This window comes from Balaenoptera acutorostrata, chromosome 2, assembly GCF_949987535.1.
Source record: "Balaenoptera acutorostrata chromosome 2, mBalAcu1.1, whole genome shotgun sequence".
Lineage (NCBI taxonomy): Eukaryota > Metazoa > Chordata > Mammalia > Artiodactyla > Balaenopteridae > Balaenoptera > Balaenoptera acutorostrata.
In genome coordinates, this window is record NC_080065.1 from 155,734,839 (window position 1) to 155,750,343 (window position 15,505).

Sequence of the window (15,505 nt, forward strand, 5' to 3'; positions counted from 1 at the left end):
TTTTTTTTTTTACAGCTTAGGTATTTCCATTCCTCCTTTAGGCTCTCTGTGGGTGCTTAATGAGTATCTACTGAAAGAGAGGATGGCTGAATAAAGCAAAGGAGAGCCTGGGAATGGTGGATGGGGGTCCTAAGGTATCTTGCCAGGGCAACAGGATGGTGGATTCTCTCTGCTAGGACTGAAACATTTGCTAGAGGACAAGATTTTCCCCTAATGTCTTCATTCTTTAATTGCTTTCTAGGAGATAAATGTGCATAAAATTCTCCGTGCAAAGTGTACCTTGTAATAATAACAGTTACCATTTATTGAACACTTATCTTTACCGTGCTGTGGGCTTTACTTGCATTAATCATAACAACTCTCATTTACCAAGTAGTCACCAATGCACCAGGTGCTGTTCTAAGCACTTTCCAAGCCATAACTCATTCATTCCCTGCCCTGTAGAGGTGGATACTCTTATTATCCCCATATTACAGTTGAATATGCTGAGGCCCAAGGACACGCAGTTAGTGATAGAGCCAGCGTCTGAACTTAAACAGTCTGGCACCAGAGCCTGTGCTCTCAGCCTCTATGCTCCACTGCTTTCCCAATATTACGTTATCTCATTAATCCTTAGAACAAAACTATGGGGTATTATGATCCCCATTGGATTGATGAGGAAACTGAGGCTCAGAGAGGATAAATACCCAGTGGAGAAGCTGAGACATGAACCCAGGAGTCTATGACTCCCAAGTCCATGTTCTTGCCCATGAGGTTATGACTTTGTCCCCTTGGGATCTTCCTGGTATTCGGGGCAGATGGTGTTAGTGATTTGAGTACAGAGTTTGAGGACCTGTGCAGGTCTGGAGAGATGCAGGAGATTGTGCCCTGGCCTTGCCATGGCAAAGTGAACCTGTTTGCTGCTAGTCTGAGGGAGCCCACAGAAGTGGAATGAGGCAAGTTTGAAGCCTGCTTGGGTTGACCAAAGGATATTAAAAGAAAATGAAAGTGATAAAATAGTCCACAAGTATTTGGATGTCTTTGAGGGAGTATTCTGTCTGTGGCACTTGGCCTTATCATTAAGGTCGAAACCTCTGGCTTCTCTAAGCACGGGTGCTTTGCTCCCAAGATGTTCTTCATCCTGCTGCTTGGGGTGCTGTTCTGTGAGTGCAGCTTAAGCCTTGTTTCTCAGTGTTCTGCTCTCCCCAGGAATTACTAGATAATGCCAATGGCAATTTCAGCTTTCCCAGCTCCCAGCTGCCTTGAGAAGGGCCACCTGACCCAGTGGGGCTGGCACAGGTAGTGGCAGGTCCTGAAAGAGGAAAGGATTCATCTAATGCTAATGAGTTGTCAACTTATCATGAGGTCCTGCAACTACTACTCACATTTTGGGTTCAAACCCCTGTCCCTTACTGGCTGAAGGGTTTTTGACAATACTTATTCCCTCCAGGCCTCATTGTTTTCATCTGTAAAATGGGGATGACACATATAGCATAGACACTACATATGCATGGGTCTGTTGGGGGACGTAATAAGACAATGCATGCAAAGCCCTCAGCGCAGAGCTCAGGACACAGTAAGTGATCAGTGTGGGCTTGCTTTTGCTGTTAATACTGTTGTCACCACGCAATTAGCTTTCCTTTTTGTGAATGCGGGAGAGCATGTAGAGCTGCTATCTGCAGCTTTTCCAGAGCAGGTAGAGCCACTCTTGGTACAGAGAATGGGCAGTCTGGGGGAACACTTGCCTCACCTGTCTGAAAAGCAGGGCTGGCCTATGAGAGCTGCATCGCCCTGTAACTCTGGGGAGATGGCGCTGTTGGTGAAGGGCTCCCCGGTCACTCTACACAACAATCCCAAACAACTCCATGTTTAAAATCAGTTTTGTGTTTCAACAACAGCAGAATTTTTAGATCTGGAAGAATCCAGTAGTTCATCCCCTCCTTCCAAGACTAAGTCCTCTCTCCATCATCTTCTTCCTGTAATAAGTAAGCCTGCCTGGGTACCTGTAGTGACAGGGAGCCCACTACCTAATCTCACAGTCAACAATAATTATTTTTATTAATATTAGCAAATATGTATTAAAAACTTGTTATTACCAAGCACTGTGTTAGCACTTGGCATTTAATCCTTAAAATGACCTTTTGTACATGACCCCCCTTTTGCAGAATGAGCAATTAAAACTTACTAGGTTAAGTCACATGCCTAAAACCACACAACCCATATCTTTAACCCTTGTGCTGCAGAGCCTAGATATTTATATGTCTACTCGTGTGGATTTCTTTGCTTAATTGTCCTCTACCTTCTCCCTCTCCTTAACTGTTCATTAGTGCTTCATTCTGGGAAAGTTAACTCACTTAGACTACGATTGCCTGAAGCTGGTTTTCATAAGAGCTAATATCTAGTGAACATTGATTATGTGCCAGGCATTGTCATAGGTGTTCATTTACTCTTGTCCTTACTCTTCATGACAATCTTAGAGGCAGGTGCTGTCAGTCACACATTTTGTAAATGAGGAAACTGAGGCACAGAAGCTTAAGTAATTTGTCCCAAGTCACTTACCCGCTGAACCCAAGGACTGACCTTGGAGCATAAGCTCCTAACCACTGGGATTTCCTGCCTTTTCCAGAACTAGGAAAGGACTAATCTTGTCAGGCTGTTAGGCAGGTTTCAAAGTCACTCCACATTTTCCTTCTGAAAGTCAGCCATTATTCTGGTTTTCACCCTGCTTTTTCTCCAGAAAATGTGTATATCCTTGACAGGTTTTCTTTTGATCTTTGAAAACAGTTTTCTATTTTTAAATTATTACATGTTCATTGTAAAAATTCAAATAGTATAGATAAACAAAGAAAGGAAGAAAGGAAAATCACTTGATTTCTCACCACCCAGAAAGAGCCACTATGTACCAATGGTTTGGTGAAGTTCACTCTAGGCACCCTGCTGTGCAACATTTGCACATTCATAGTAGGCACATTGCATATGCGTGCAGGTTTACAGGAAGACTTTTTTTTTTTACTGAACAACATGGAGAAAGTTCCACATTATGACACATAGATTCACACCATCCTTTTAAGTAAGCTAATAGCACTTTGTTGTCTAGTTATACCATGATCTATTCAAATAATATCCTTTTGTGGATATTTAGGTTGTTTCTAAATATTTGGTATTATTAATAATTCTGTAAATAACATGTTTTGCTATGTGAACCTTGGAGCACTTGTCTAATTATTTTCTTGGAGGAAGAATTAGTGGATTAAGGTACCTAGGCATTTTACATTTTGTTGATATTACCTCTTTTCCTTCCAGAAAGTTCTACTAATGGGCAACCCTACTATTACTGCATAAGAAGGTCTTTTCACCAGGGCTTCTTTGTCACTGTGTTTGGTCAGTTTCTGATGATTTTTTCATCATTGCCAATAAAATGGGAGAGAAATTGTGTCTCATTATTCTCGCTATGGTATTTATTCAAGATTGGGCATTTTCCATGTTTATTGGTTTTGTACTGCATTTGGTACAGATAAAGAGTGAAAACTGGAAAGTGACAATTTAAACAATTAAGCTTCCACAAGAGTGGAAATTCTTGTGTCCTAGACATGACCTAGGAAGCTTAGCAAATATAAACATTTCCACTTTTAAAAAATTGCATATTTACATTCCAGTTCTTTTGCCTGCAATGCCCACCATGACCTCTACACAGACATATCCCGAGGAGGACACCTGGCTAAAGGGAAGGACCTTCTGTAGGCCTCAGGTCTCACACGCTCCCAGCTGGCCATTAGTTGATAGGGAGTTACCTGAGCCTTGGTAGTTGGGGCTTAATGAGTATCCTGGCCAGAGTCCAGAATTGCTCCCTAGAGGTGATTGCAGTCACCCCTTTCATGCGCAGTGGCTGGGGGTCATTGCTGATCTTTGCAATACTTCATTCTCTCTTCCCTTGATTATTAACTTACTGACACAAACCGACTGTTTATGTTCCAGCCATGCTTTTGGTCCATATCAGATGTTCCTCATGAAACTGGTGTCAACTTAATAGGTACAGAAGTTGGTACTTAGTACTATCTCTGTAGGTACTTGGCACTATCTCTGTAGGTCTTAAACTTCAGACTTTCTCTGGAATAGACTCCCAGGTCTCCTCTCTGGCATGTATTTAGGCTATACAGTGGAGGGTTTGGTGCATAGGCTTTAGCTCTGATTGATTTGGACTAGAATCTTCCGCTTTTCTGATTTTGACCTGGAACAAGTGACTTGGCCTTCATGAAACGACATAGAGTTGTTGTGAGGACTACATGAGATAATCTATATAAAGTAATCGGCACAGTCAATGTTAGCTTTTCACATAGAACCTAACTGGAGACTATGATCTCATGTGAGTGGTCTGGGCCCATCCACTTTCCCTTGGGAGAGTAAACTACAGGTAAGTTTATAGGAGGGAACATACAAGGATGTCATTCCCAGGAATTCTGCGCATCTCCCTGCCACCTCTGTGTTTGTGTACCATGTTTGTGTTACATTTGTCTCCCTGTACAGTGATTATCTGATGACATGCAGTCTCCTCAGTTAGACTGCAGGCTTCCTGAGAAAGGAAAGTGCTCACAGCCCACTCGAGCCCCTGGTCCCTACCCCCAGCTTGACACAGAGCAAGTGTTAGGTAAATTCTTGTCAAAGGAATGAATATACTCCCATGTTACTTTCATTTGCCTTAGCTTCTATGGCATGGGATAGTTTTATAGTTAGCATGGAATAAATATTTGTGTAACTAATTAAGAGCAAATAAATTAATTCACTTCCAACTTGCTTTTCCTTTCAATGATATATTATCCATGATATATTTTCAATAGTTCTCCGTGATGAATGAACTGTGTCCCTTAGTATATTATGCTTGTTCTATTTATGACTCAGATTCAATTTGGTTAAACTTTATTGAGAACCTGTTATGATCTGGGCACTGTGATAAACATAGTGGAGATTACAAAGAAGAATAAGACCTAAGCCCTATTATAACACTAAGAAGGGACCTGGTAATGCGACTTCATATGGAATCAGTCTCTGGGAAGTGGTACAGAGTTGGGGATGACTTGGAGGAGAATACTTGAGTCACTTCATCTATTCAAATCCTGTTGTATCAGGGTGCTCCAAAGGTGCTTTACATTTCAAATGGGGCTTGAACTTTGTCCTTTGGGCTAGGAGTCAGCAGTTTTTTTGTTTTTGTTTTTGTTTTTTTTCTGTAAAGGGCCAGATAGTAAATATTTCAGCTTCACTGGCCATAAGGTTTCTGCTGCAACTATTCAAACTCTGCTGTTGTGTCAAGGAAGCAGTCATAGACAGTATGTCAACAAATGTCCGTGTCTGTATTCCAGTAAAACTTAAGTTTATGAAACAGCCAATGGAACAGATTTGGCCTAGGGAGTAGGGCATAGTAGGCCAACCCTGGCTTTAGGCAATGGGGAGTCACTGGTGGGGTTTGAGTGGAGATACTTGATTATGTTTCTGTTTTTCAGAGAAGGCTCCGTTTGCCTACACCTTGCCATTTCCTTTCTCCTTCTAAACTTAGAGTCAGTAATAATAACCCTTACTATTTATACCATACTTTACAGCTTACAAAGAATTTTCAAATCCCGTGTAATCACTCCTAGGAATGTTGGGAAGCATTGCCCCTGTTTCAAAGAGGAGCAATCAGACCCAGAAGAGTTAGATGGCTTGTCCTAAGTCACAGAGGTGGAACTGGAGCCCACACCCCCTGAGGCCAGGTTCAGGGCTCCAGTCAAGACCCCTTGACCCATCCTCTGCCACACGCACGCACTCCATTTAGCCAGCCAGCTGTCTAACCATTTTATGTGTTGGTCATGTTTCCTCAGCTGGAGGATGCATCCTTAAAGGGTAGGAATATGTCTTATACTCCTTTTACATCCTCCAGTGTAGGAGGCACAGTGCTGAGTTTGTGGGATCTGATCTCCCACCCCTGGGTCTTGTGGTTCTTCCCATCAAAGTTTCCATTCCCTTCCATCTGTATTCAGTTGACTGTTTGGTCAAATCTGTTGGCAAGCATTACTGCATACCCACCTGAAATCAAAGAGTTAATGTTTGCAGTCCAAGCCTTTATTCGGCTTTCCAATTTGAAAATTGCCCCAGCAGCTTTCTCAATAAGGAACAGAGGGCTGGTCAATATTTTGGGTCTGTCTTAATCTGCACTTTCCCCCAAATGGTCAAGGAGTCAAAGGGAATTGGCTTTCTTTTTACCATCTGGAATTACTAAGCAAAAGTGTACTTGGAGGCAAATTAGGAACCAGAAGGCCAGTTTAAGATCAAAACTCATATATTTGGACTCTAGAAAGATATTTGATTTGTAGTGATCATGAAATCTTTTTCTCATTTTTCAACGTGCCATGTTTGACCTTTTCTCACAATTTCTGCTATTTATACCAGGTCTCCATCATCTCCCATCCGTACCACTGAAAGAGAGGTCTCCATTCTTCCCCTCTTTACCATCCATTCTCCACACAGCAGCCAAAGTGATCTTTATAAAATGTAATCACATCGCATCAGGCCCCTGTTTGAAACCATCCAAAGGTAGCCTACCAAATTTAAATTAAAATCTAAACTCTTTACAAAAATATTCTAGAAACTACATCATCTGACCTTGCCTACCTTCCTGACCCCATCTCATCTCAGACTACTTTTCCCCTTGCTTTCTATGACCTGGGTCCCCCAGCCCTGGACATGCCAGATTCTTTCTTTGTCATCTGACCTTTGCACTGGCTGTTTCTTTGGTCTAGACTGCTCTTCCCCCAGATCTTTCCAAGGCTGGTCTCTCTGCGCATCAAGGCTCAGCTCCGAGGATGTCCTCTCCAGGTTGCCTTCCCTAACCCCCTCTCCATCCTCCATGTCCCTCTGTGCAGCTGTGCCCTAGTCTATTAGCGTGCTTATTTATTTGTTGATTGTCTGTCTTTGTCCCTTTTATTGAGGAACCTCAATAAACATTTAAGGAATGAATGAGTGAATGACTTATAGAGTCATACAAAATCAGAAATAGCACAGAGAACTTTGAAATCTGAAACCTTGAGGAGCATCTCATTCAGTGGTTTTCAAATCTCCTTTAGCCGTGGAATCATATTTCCAAATCCAAGCTGAAGACTGGTCCCTATATCTAAGACAGAATAAAGCCAAGCTGTTCTAGAAAAAAGTGTGGAATGCAGTGCTCCCCCAGTCACTCTGAGCCACGCGCTGGAATCCTAGGGTTCCAAGCAGGCCCACTTCGAAAACCCCTGAGACAAACCCTTTCATTGTACAGATGGGGAAACTGAGTCTCTGAGCAGCTCTCCTCTACCTGTAATGTCCTTAAGAATACAGGGTCACTGGTTTGTATCCCAGACCCCAGAATGGTCCCTGGCACAGAGCAGGAGCGCAGGGCAGGTCTGTTGAGCTGTTCAGGTGATACTGAGTTGAAGGCAGAAGTGGAACTGGATGCCAGGTCTGGGGCCTCTGTTCTCCAGTGCAGCAGAGAGACGGAGGGACCTTGGCTTCCATCAGGTTCAGGGTCTGGCACCTCGTTTAGAACCAGACCTAGTGGAGAAGACCAGCTTCCTGCTCCCCTTCTACTACTCCAGCCCTCAGATTGCATTTGTCAAAGAAACCAGGGAAGTTAGGGTTGCCATCTACCGCCTCTCTATTCTTTTTTTTTTTTAACATCTTTATTGGAGTATAATTGCTTTACAATGGTGTGTTAGTTTCTGCTGTATAACAAAGTGAATCAGCTATACGTATACATATATCCCCATATCCCCTGCCTCTTGCGTCTCCCTCCCACCCTCCCTATCCCACCCCTCTAGGTGGTCACAGAGCACTGAGCTGATCTCCCTGTGCTATGCGGCTGCTTCCCACGAGCTATCTATTTTACATTTGGTAGTGTATATCTGTCCATGCCACTCTCTCACTTCGTCCCAGCTTACCCTCCCCCCTCCCCATGTCCTCAAGTCCATTCTCTACGTCTTGTGTTTTTATTCCTGTCCTGCCCCTAGGTTCATCGGAACCTTTTTTTTTTTTTTAGATTCCATATATATGTGTTAGCATATGGTATTTGTTTTTCTCTTTCTGACTTACTTCACTCTGTCTGACAGACTCTAGGTCCATCCACCTCACTACAAATAACTCAATTTTGTTTCTTTTTATGGCTAATATTCCATTGTATATATGTGCCACATCTTCTTTATCCATTCATCTGTCGATGGACACTTAGGTTGCTTCCATGTCCTGGCTATAGTAAATAGAGCTGCAATGAACATTGTGGTACATGACTCTTTTTGAATTATGGTTTTCTTAGGGTATATGCCCAGGAGTGGGATTGCTGAGTCATATGGTAGTTCTATTTTTAGTTTTTTAAGGAACCTCCATACAGTTCTCCATAGTGGCTGTATCAATTTAGATTCCCACCAACAGAGCAAGAGGGTTCCCTTTTCTCCACACCCTCTCCAGCATTTATTGTTTGTAGATTTTTTGATGATGGCCATTCTGACCGGTATGAGGTGATACCTCATTGTAGTTTTGATTTGCATTTCTCTCATGGTTAGTGATGTTGAGCATCCTTTCATGTGTTTGTTGGCAATCTGTATATTTTCTTTGGAGAAATGTCTATTTAGGTCTTCTGCCCATTTTTGGATTGGGTTGTTTGTTTTTTTGATATTGAGCTGCATGAGCTGCTTGTATATTTTGGAGATTAATCCTCTGTCAGTTGCTTCATTTGCAAATATTTTCTCCCATTCTGAGGGTTGTCTTTTCGTCTTGTTTATGGTTTCTTTGCTGTGCAAAAGCTTTTAAGCTTCATTAGGTCCCAAATGTTTATTTTTGGTTTTGTTTCCATTTCTCTAGGAGGTGGGTCAAAAAGTATCTTGCTGTGACTTATGTCAGAGTGTTCTGCCTATGTTTTCCTCTAAGAGTTTGATAGTGTCTGGCCTTACATTTAGGTCTTTAATCCATTTTGAGTTTATTTTTGTGTATGGTGTTAGGGAATGTTCTGATTTCATGCTTTTCCATGTAGCTGTCCAGTTTTCCCAGCACCACTTATTGAAGAGGCTGTCTTTTCTCCATTGTATATTCTTGCCTCCTTTATCAAAGATGAGGTGACCATATGTGTGTGGGTTTATCTCTGGGCTTTCTATCCTGTTCCATTGATCTATATTTCTGTTTTTGTGCCACTACCATACTGTCTTGATTACTGTAGCTTTGTAGTCTAGTCTGAAGTCTGGGAGCCTGATTCCTCCAGCTCCGTTTTTCTTTCTCAAGATTGCTTTGGCTGTTCGCAGTCTTTTGTGTTTCCATACAAATTGTGAAATTTTTTGTTCTAGTTCTGTGAAAAATGTCATTGGTAGTTTGATAGGGATTGCATTGAATCTGTAGATTGCTTTGGGTAGTATAGTCATTTTCACAATGTTGATTCTTCCAATCCAAGAACATGGTACATATCTCCATCTGTTTGTATCATCTTTAATTTTTTTCATCAGTGTCTTATAGTTTTCTGCATACAGGTCTTTTGTCTCCTTAGGTAGGTTTATTCCTAGGTATTTTATTCTTTTTGTTGCAGTGGTAAATGGGAGTGTTCCTTTAATTTCTCTTTCAGATTTTTCATCATTCGTGTATAGGGATGCAAGAGAATTCTGTGTATTAACTTTGTATCCTGCTACTTTACCAAATTCATTGATTAGCTCTAGTAGTTTTCTGGTAGCATCTTTAGGATTCTCTATGTATCTGCAAACAGTGACAATCTTACTTCTTTTCCGATTTGGATTCCTTTTATTTCTTTTTCGTCTCTTGATTGCTGTGGCTAAAACTTCCAAAACTATGTTGAATAATAGTGGTGAGAATGGGCAACCTTGTTTTGTTCCTGATCTTAGTGGAAATGGTTTCAGTTTTTCACCATTGAGAATGATGTTGGCTGTGGGTTTGTCATATATGGCCTTTATTATGTTGAGGTAAGTTCCCTCTATGCCTACTTTCTGGAGGGTTTTTTATCATAAATGGGTGTTGAATTTTGTCAAAAGCTTTTTCTGCATCTATTGAGATGATCATATGGTTTTTCTCCTTCAATTTGTTAATGTGGTGTATCACATTGATTGATTTGTGTATATTGAAGAATCCTTGCATTCCTGGGATAAACCCCACTTGATCACGGTGTATGATCCTTTTAATGTCCTGTTGGAGTCTGTTTGCTAGTATTTTGTTGAGGATCTTTGCATATATGTTCATCAGTGATATTGGTCTGTAGTTTTCTTTCTTTGTAACATCTTTGTCTGGTTTTGGTGTCAGGGTGATGATGGCCTCATAGAATGAGTTTGGGAGTGTTCCTCCCTCTGCTATATTTTGGAAGAGTTTGAGAAGGATAGGTGTTAGCTCTTCTCTGAATGTTTGATAGAATTCTTCTGTGAAGCCATCTGGTCCTGGGCTTTTGTTTGTTGGAAGATTTTTAATGACAGTTTCAATTTCAGTGCTTGTGTTTGGTCTGTTTATATTTTCTATTTCTTCCTGGTTCAGTTTCAGAAGTTTGTGCTTTTCTAAGAATTTGTCCACTTCTTCCAGCTTGTCCATTTTATTGGCGTATAGTTGCTTGTAGTAATTTCTCATGATCCTTTGTATTTCTGCAGTGTCAGTTGTTACTTCTCCTTTTTCCTTTCTAATTCTGTGTTTTGTTTTTTTTTTTTTAATTTATTTATTTATTTATTTTTGGCTGTGTTGGGTCTTCGGTTCGTGCGAGGGCTTTCTCCAGTTGCAGCAAGCGGGGGCCACTCTTCATCGCGGTGCGGGGACCGCTCTTCATCGCGGTGCGCGGGCCTTTCTCTATCGCGGCCCCTCCCGTTGCGGGGCACAGGCTCCAGACGCGCAGGCTCAGCAATTGTGGCTCACGGGCCCAGCTGCTCCGTGGCATGTGGGATCTTCCCAGACCAGGGCTCGAACCCGTGTCCCCTGCATTAGCAGGCAGATTCTCAACCACTGCGCCACCAGGGAAGCCCCTCTAATTCTGTTGATTTGAGTCTTCTCCCTTTTTTTCTTGATGAGTCTCGCTAATGGTCTAATGGCTGTCAGCCACACAGCTCGCTCTGGGCTTCTGTTTTGACGATGTGGCTCTGGAGAGCATGGACCACTTTTCTGGGAATTGGCTGAGGAGAACCATGAGGGTGCCGAGCATCTTGAAAATGCAGAACCAGTGCGGCGGCCGCCGTCTCTTCCAGGACGAGCAGAAGCCTCCCCAAGATGAGTGGGGTAAAACCCAAAATGCTGTGGGAGCCGCCGTGCTCGTGGAGAAGAACCTGAACCAGGCCCCTGTGGACCTGCATGCCCTGGGTTCTCGCCTCTTTATTCTTATTCTCTTTCTTCTCCCTTCTCTTCCTTTTTTAAATTATAAAATGTTTCAGGCATGCAAAACAGCACAGAGGAGAGTACAGCGAACATAGCAATCACTGTGAACCTACAGCCTAGCTTCAGAAAGAAAATGTTACAAATCCAGCGAAGGCTTCCTCCTCTGTTCCCTCTCCTCTCTCCTTTTATTCCCTTCTTCTGTCTTCCCCCTCCTCCTTATTTTCTGTTCTCTCTTGCCCTTCTCCTCCTTCCGATTTCCCTCTCCATCTCCCCCCAGCTCTCTTTGTCCTGACACCTCTCTTGCATTGTCTTTATCACACCCTCCTTCCTCATCCTTGTTCCCTTCTCCTTTTCTTTTCTTGCTCTCCAGCCCCTTCTCTTGCCTTCTCATTCTCCCTTGCATCTTTAAGAAGAGTTTGTGGGTCAGCGATTCATTCCTTTGGCTGTTCAGTGTCAAGGGTGGGAACTCAGTATCCCTTGGAATTGCTTCTCCTACAAACCTTAGGGTACCTGCCCTGCAGGGACAGTCCTCTGGTCCACACATCCCCTAGCTAGAGGCACTAGCTGTTCCTGCTGGTACATCAGAAAGGTCACCTCCAGCTTGCTCTCTCCAGGGTAGAAGTGTTACTATCTTCAGATGCAGTTGCTGGTCACTTCTTCCAGCTTCTTCTCACAAAGGAAAGAGCAATAGTCTGATGAGATATCTCGGTATTTTACTTGGCCTTTTGAATTTTTTCCAGAAAGATTTTCTGATCTCTCTCACTGCATTTTATTTCACTACATCACTGGGGACGTTTTCTTACCATTTTTAAGGTTATACTCTTTGGACTTTAAAGAATTTGATTTACTCTTCCCAAGGCCTGACACTGGGGGAGCTGCCTGCTCAGACATGCAGAAGAATCTGGACCATTTTGTATTTGTCATCAGAGGAGTAACTCTGTGTCAGATGAAAGTGGGGCACAGGGTTGAGTGGTTACACCTCAGTCCTCTCCTCCAGCAGCTCAAGTCCAGGAGAGCCAGCAAGAAGCTGGGCAACAGTGATTTGCGTTGTTTAAATGGACTCATTCATAGGGTATGGAGTTGGATTAGGCCACGTCTAGGTTCCTTTTCAAGGTGGAGGTGTCCATACTTCCTGTTTCAATTTGAGGGGAGGGATCAGTTACAGCAAAAGAAGGCAGGAAACTCCTTCCCCATGTCAGCACGACCTTCTTTGGTTTTGTGGCACCTGTTTCCTTCTTAATCAGTCTGAGTTTACACTTGGTAATCTCATTCTGTAATTGTCTGAAGGTGTTATGAATAAAGCAGGAAAAGTCTCCCCATTCCAAAGGGACCTACACTCCTGTGTAAACCAGCCAAATGCGTTTGGTTGATTAAAATTCTAGTACTTATACTAGAAATAAGAATGACTCCAGTGACCCTTTGGTCTTTAATAGAAATGCTAAGGTTTTTTCAAAATGTTTTCAGATTTACTGGCCCCTTTGGGCCTCACACCAATTTCTTCCAAGACCAGACATTATCACTCCCATTCTGCAGATGAGGAAATTGTGGAAGGGAGGGGAGAGATTTACCCAAGATGAGTGTGGTCTGGTATGACCAAAGCGACCTCAAAGCTTTTTAGATCAGGGAATGTCCATTGGGGCTGGAGAAAGGCCAGTGCCCACCAGAGGGGCCTTGGGTGAAGGCCAGCAGAAGTTGCCCACAGCATGGCCTTGTCGGCGACCCGCACCACAGACCCAGCAGGGACAATTGTCAGGCCCTGGACTCTGCAGCACTCCACCCACCCCAGTACCGCAAAGCATTAGCAGGCAGCTGCAGTGAAGGCTTTCCCGCTGCTGGATCCCTGCCTGCACTGCAGAATTTTCACAAGGAGAAGGGAAGGGTGGGAAGTTTATGGTCTGATCTAATCACAGATGAACCAAGAACTCTGTGGCAGCCAGAAGTTTGCAGACTGCGCAGGACTCCGGTGCTGTTAAAGAGCCCATCCCTCGATTCTGAGCCGAGCAAACGGTGTGCCCAGCCTGTAGCATGTGCGGCATGTCGTAGGTGCTCAAAAACAGTGGCTTCCGTTGTTCTCATTTTTATCACGATTACCATGATGCCTCGGGCCCCAGCCCACACAGGGGACAGAGGACAAAACCCCAGGGTTTGAAAGTGCCTGCTGGGAGCTGTGGCAAATCTCAAGTAACATTAAGGAATGAAGTGAAGTAATAAAAGTGAACTTTAAGGAGAAAATGCTGTCAAATGTCTCCTCTGGTTTTCGTGTTCTCCATGAGGCTTGGTGTTTCCCAAGGGACCACAGATGTCTCTGTGGCTTTTTGTTGTTCATTTCCTCCTCTCTGACTGTGTCCCGGTCCTCTGGTGCAGACACCTCAGACCATTGCTGGAATCAGTGTCCCCTTCTGGCTTCCCGTATGGTCCCCGCCAGTGCTAGTTCTTTTTTTTTTTTTTTTTTTAGTAATTTCCCATCTATTTTTTTTTTTTTAATGTATTTATTTATTTATTTATTTATTTTTGGCTGTGTTGGGTCCTCGTTTCTGTGCGAGGGCTTTCTCTAGTTGCGGCAAGCAGGGGCCACTCTTCATCGCGGTGCGCGGGCCTCTCACTATCGCGGCCTCTCCCGTTGCAGAGCACAGGCTCCAGACGCGCAGGCTCAGTAATTGTGGCTCACGGGCCCAGCTGCTCCGCGGCATGTGGGATCTTCCCAGACCAGGGCTCGAACCCGTGTCCCCTGCATTGGCAGGCAGACTCTCAACCACTGCGCCACCAGGGAAGCCCCCCAGTGCGCGTTCTGAAACCCCATCTGCCTCCCTTGCAAGTCACAGGTGGGCGAGGACACCTCTCATTGCCTCTCACTTGGTGGGCCCACGGTGTTGGCCTAACGACAAGGATGCCCTGTGGCATGCTGATACTGGTCAAATCACAAAAGGATGAAAGCTCGAAGAAAAGGAAAAGGGTGAAAGCTCGTGTTTAAACATCTTCCCTCCTCCTCCTTCTTTCTCCTTTTCTTCTCTGCCTTCCTCTCCCTCCTCATTCCCTCCCTTCCTTCTTGCAAGGGGAAGGGCATGTGGGCAGAGAGAGCCAGGCAGCCTCAGCCCCCTTCTTACCCTCCAGGGCAGGAGATGGAGAAAAGCACTGAGCTGGGCAGACTGCTTTCCCAGGGCCCAGGGGTCCTCACTCTTAGCCACCTGCAGTCCCCCAAGTCTCCACCCCTGCCCCTAGCCTGGAGAGGAGCACCTGGCATTCATTATCCTATCCTGCTGAGAGCTCGCCCAGGGCCCCATGCATTCCCCAGACTCCAGCCACCAGGGCCCCTGCCCTCTCTCCATAGCCGCAACTCTAACCATAGCCCCCAGGAGTAAGGGTGGTATTCCGTCTGCTGGAACTGAATACTTAACAATTATTTGGTGTGGCCTTTTCCCTAATAAAGAGTTATTCACATGTTCACACCTACACTTGCTGAATGACCTAGAACAAGTCACCCGATCTCTGTGAGCTCAGTTTCCTCATTTTCGCATGAGAAGAAGATTTGGCTTATGTCGTGAGGTGTCTGGCACATAACAGGTAGAGTAAGGATCAGCCAGCAGACCTCTTGGCTTCCTTCCTTCCTTCTTTCCTATTTTCTGGCCTGGACATTGTCCCCTGATTGCCACCACCCCCATCCCCTGCCCTTGTCGTGTCTGAACAGAGACCTTTATACAAATGACATGGTCTCAAGCCAGGCCCTGGCTACCCTCCACAATTCCTGCTGGTCTTGTGTTGGAGGTTGGCTTGCTGCACAGAGGCACAGGGCCTGGGGAGAGCACCCAGAGCACTGGGGCAGGAAGAGGGAGCCAGAAACACTGCTGCTGGGTGGGTGTGTGTGTGTGAGGGGGGGCGGTGAGCAGCTCCCTAAAGCTCACCTCAATATCCCCTAGAACGAGGTCCACAACCTCACAGGCCAGAGTTGCTATGAATGGCTGTCTTCATCTGAAATACCAGGATCCACGGGGAGCGGTTTGGAGTGGTCAGATCGTTTAGGTAGCATAGCACGGTGGACAAGGGCATACATTTTGAAGATGGACTGCCTAGCTTTTGATGCTGGCTCTGCCATTTTCTGAATCTATGATTTAGGGTAAATTACCTAACCTCTCTGTGCTTCGGTTTCTCCATCTGTAATACGTGGCTAATAACATTACTTCATAAGCTG

At 44.3% G+C, this 15,505-nt stretch overlaps 1 protein-coding gene across 1 annotated transcript in view; it reads left to right on the forward strand.

Moving 5' to 3' along the window:
* Window positions 1-15,505, forward strand: part of DOCK2 (dedicator of cytokinesis 2) — a 418,871-nt gene that overhangs the window by 220,409 nt on the left and 182,957 nt on the right. The window lies entirely within an intron of this gene.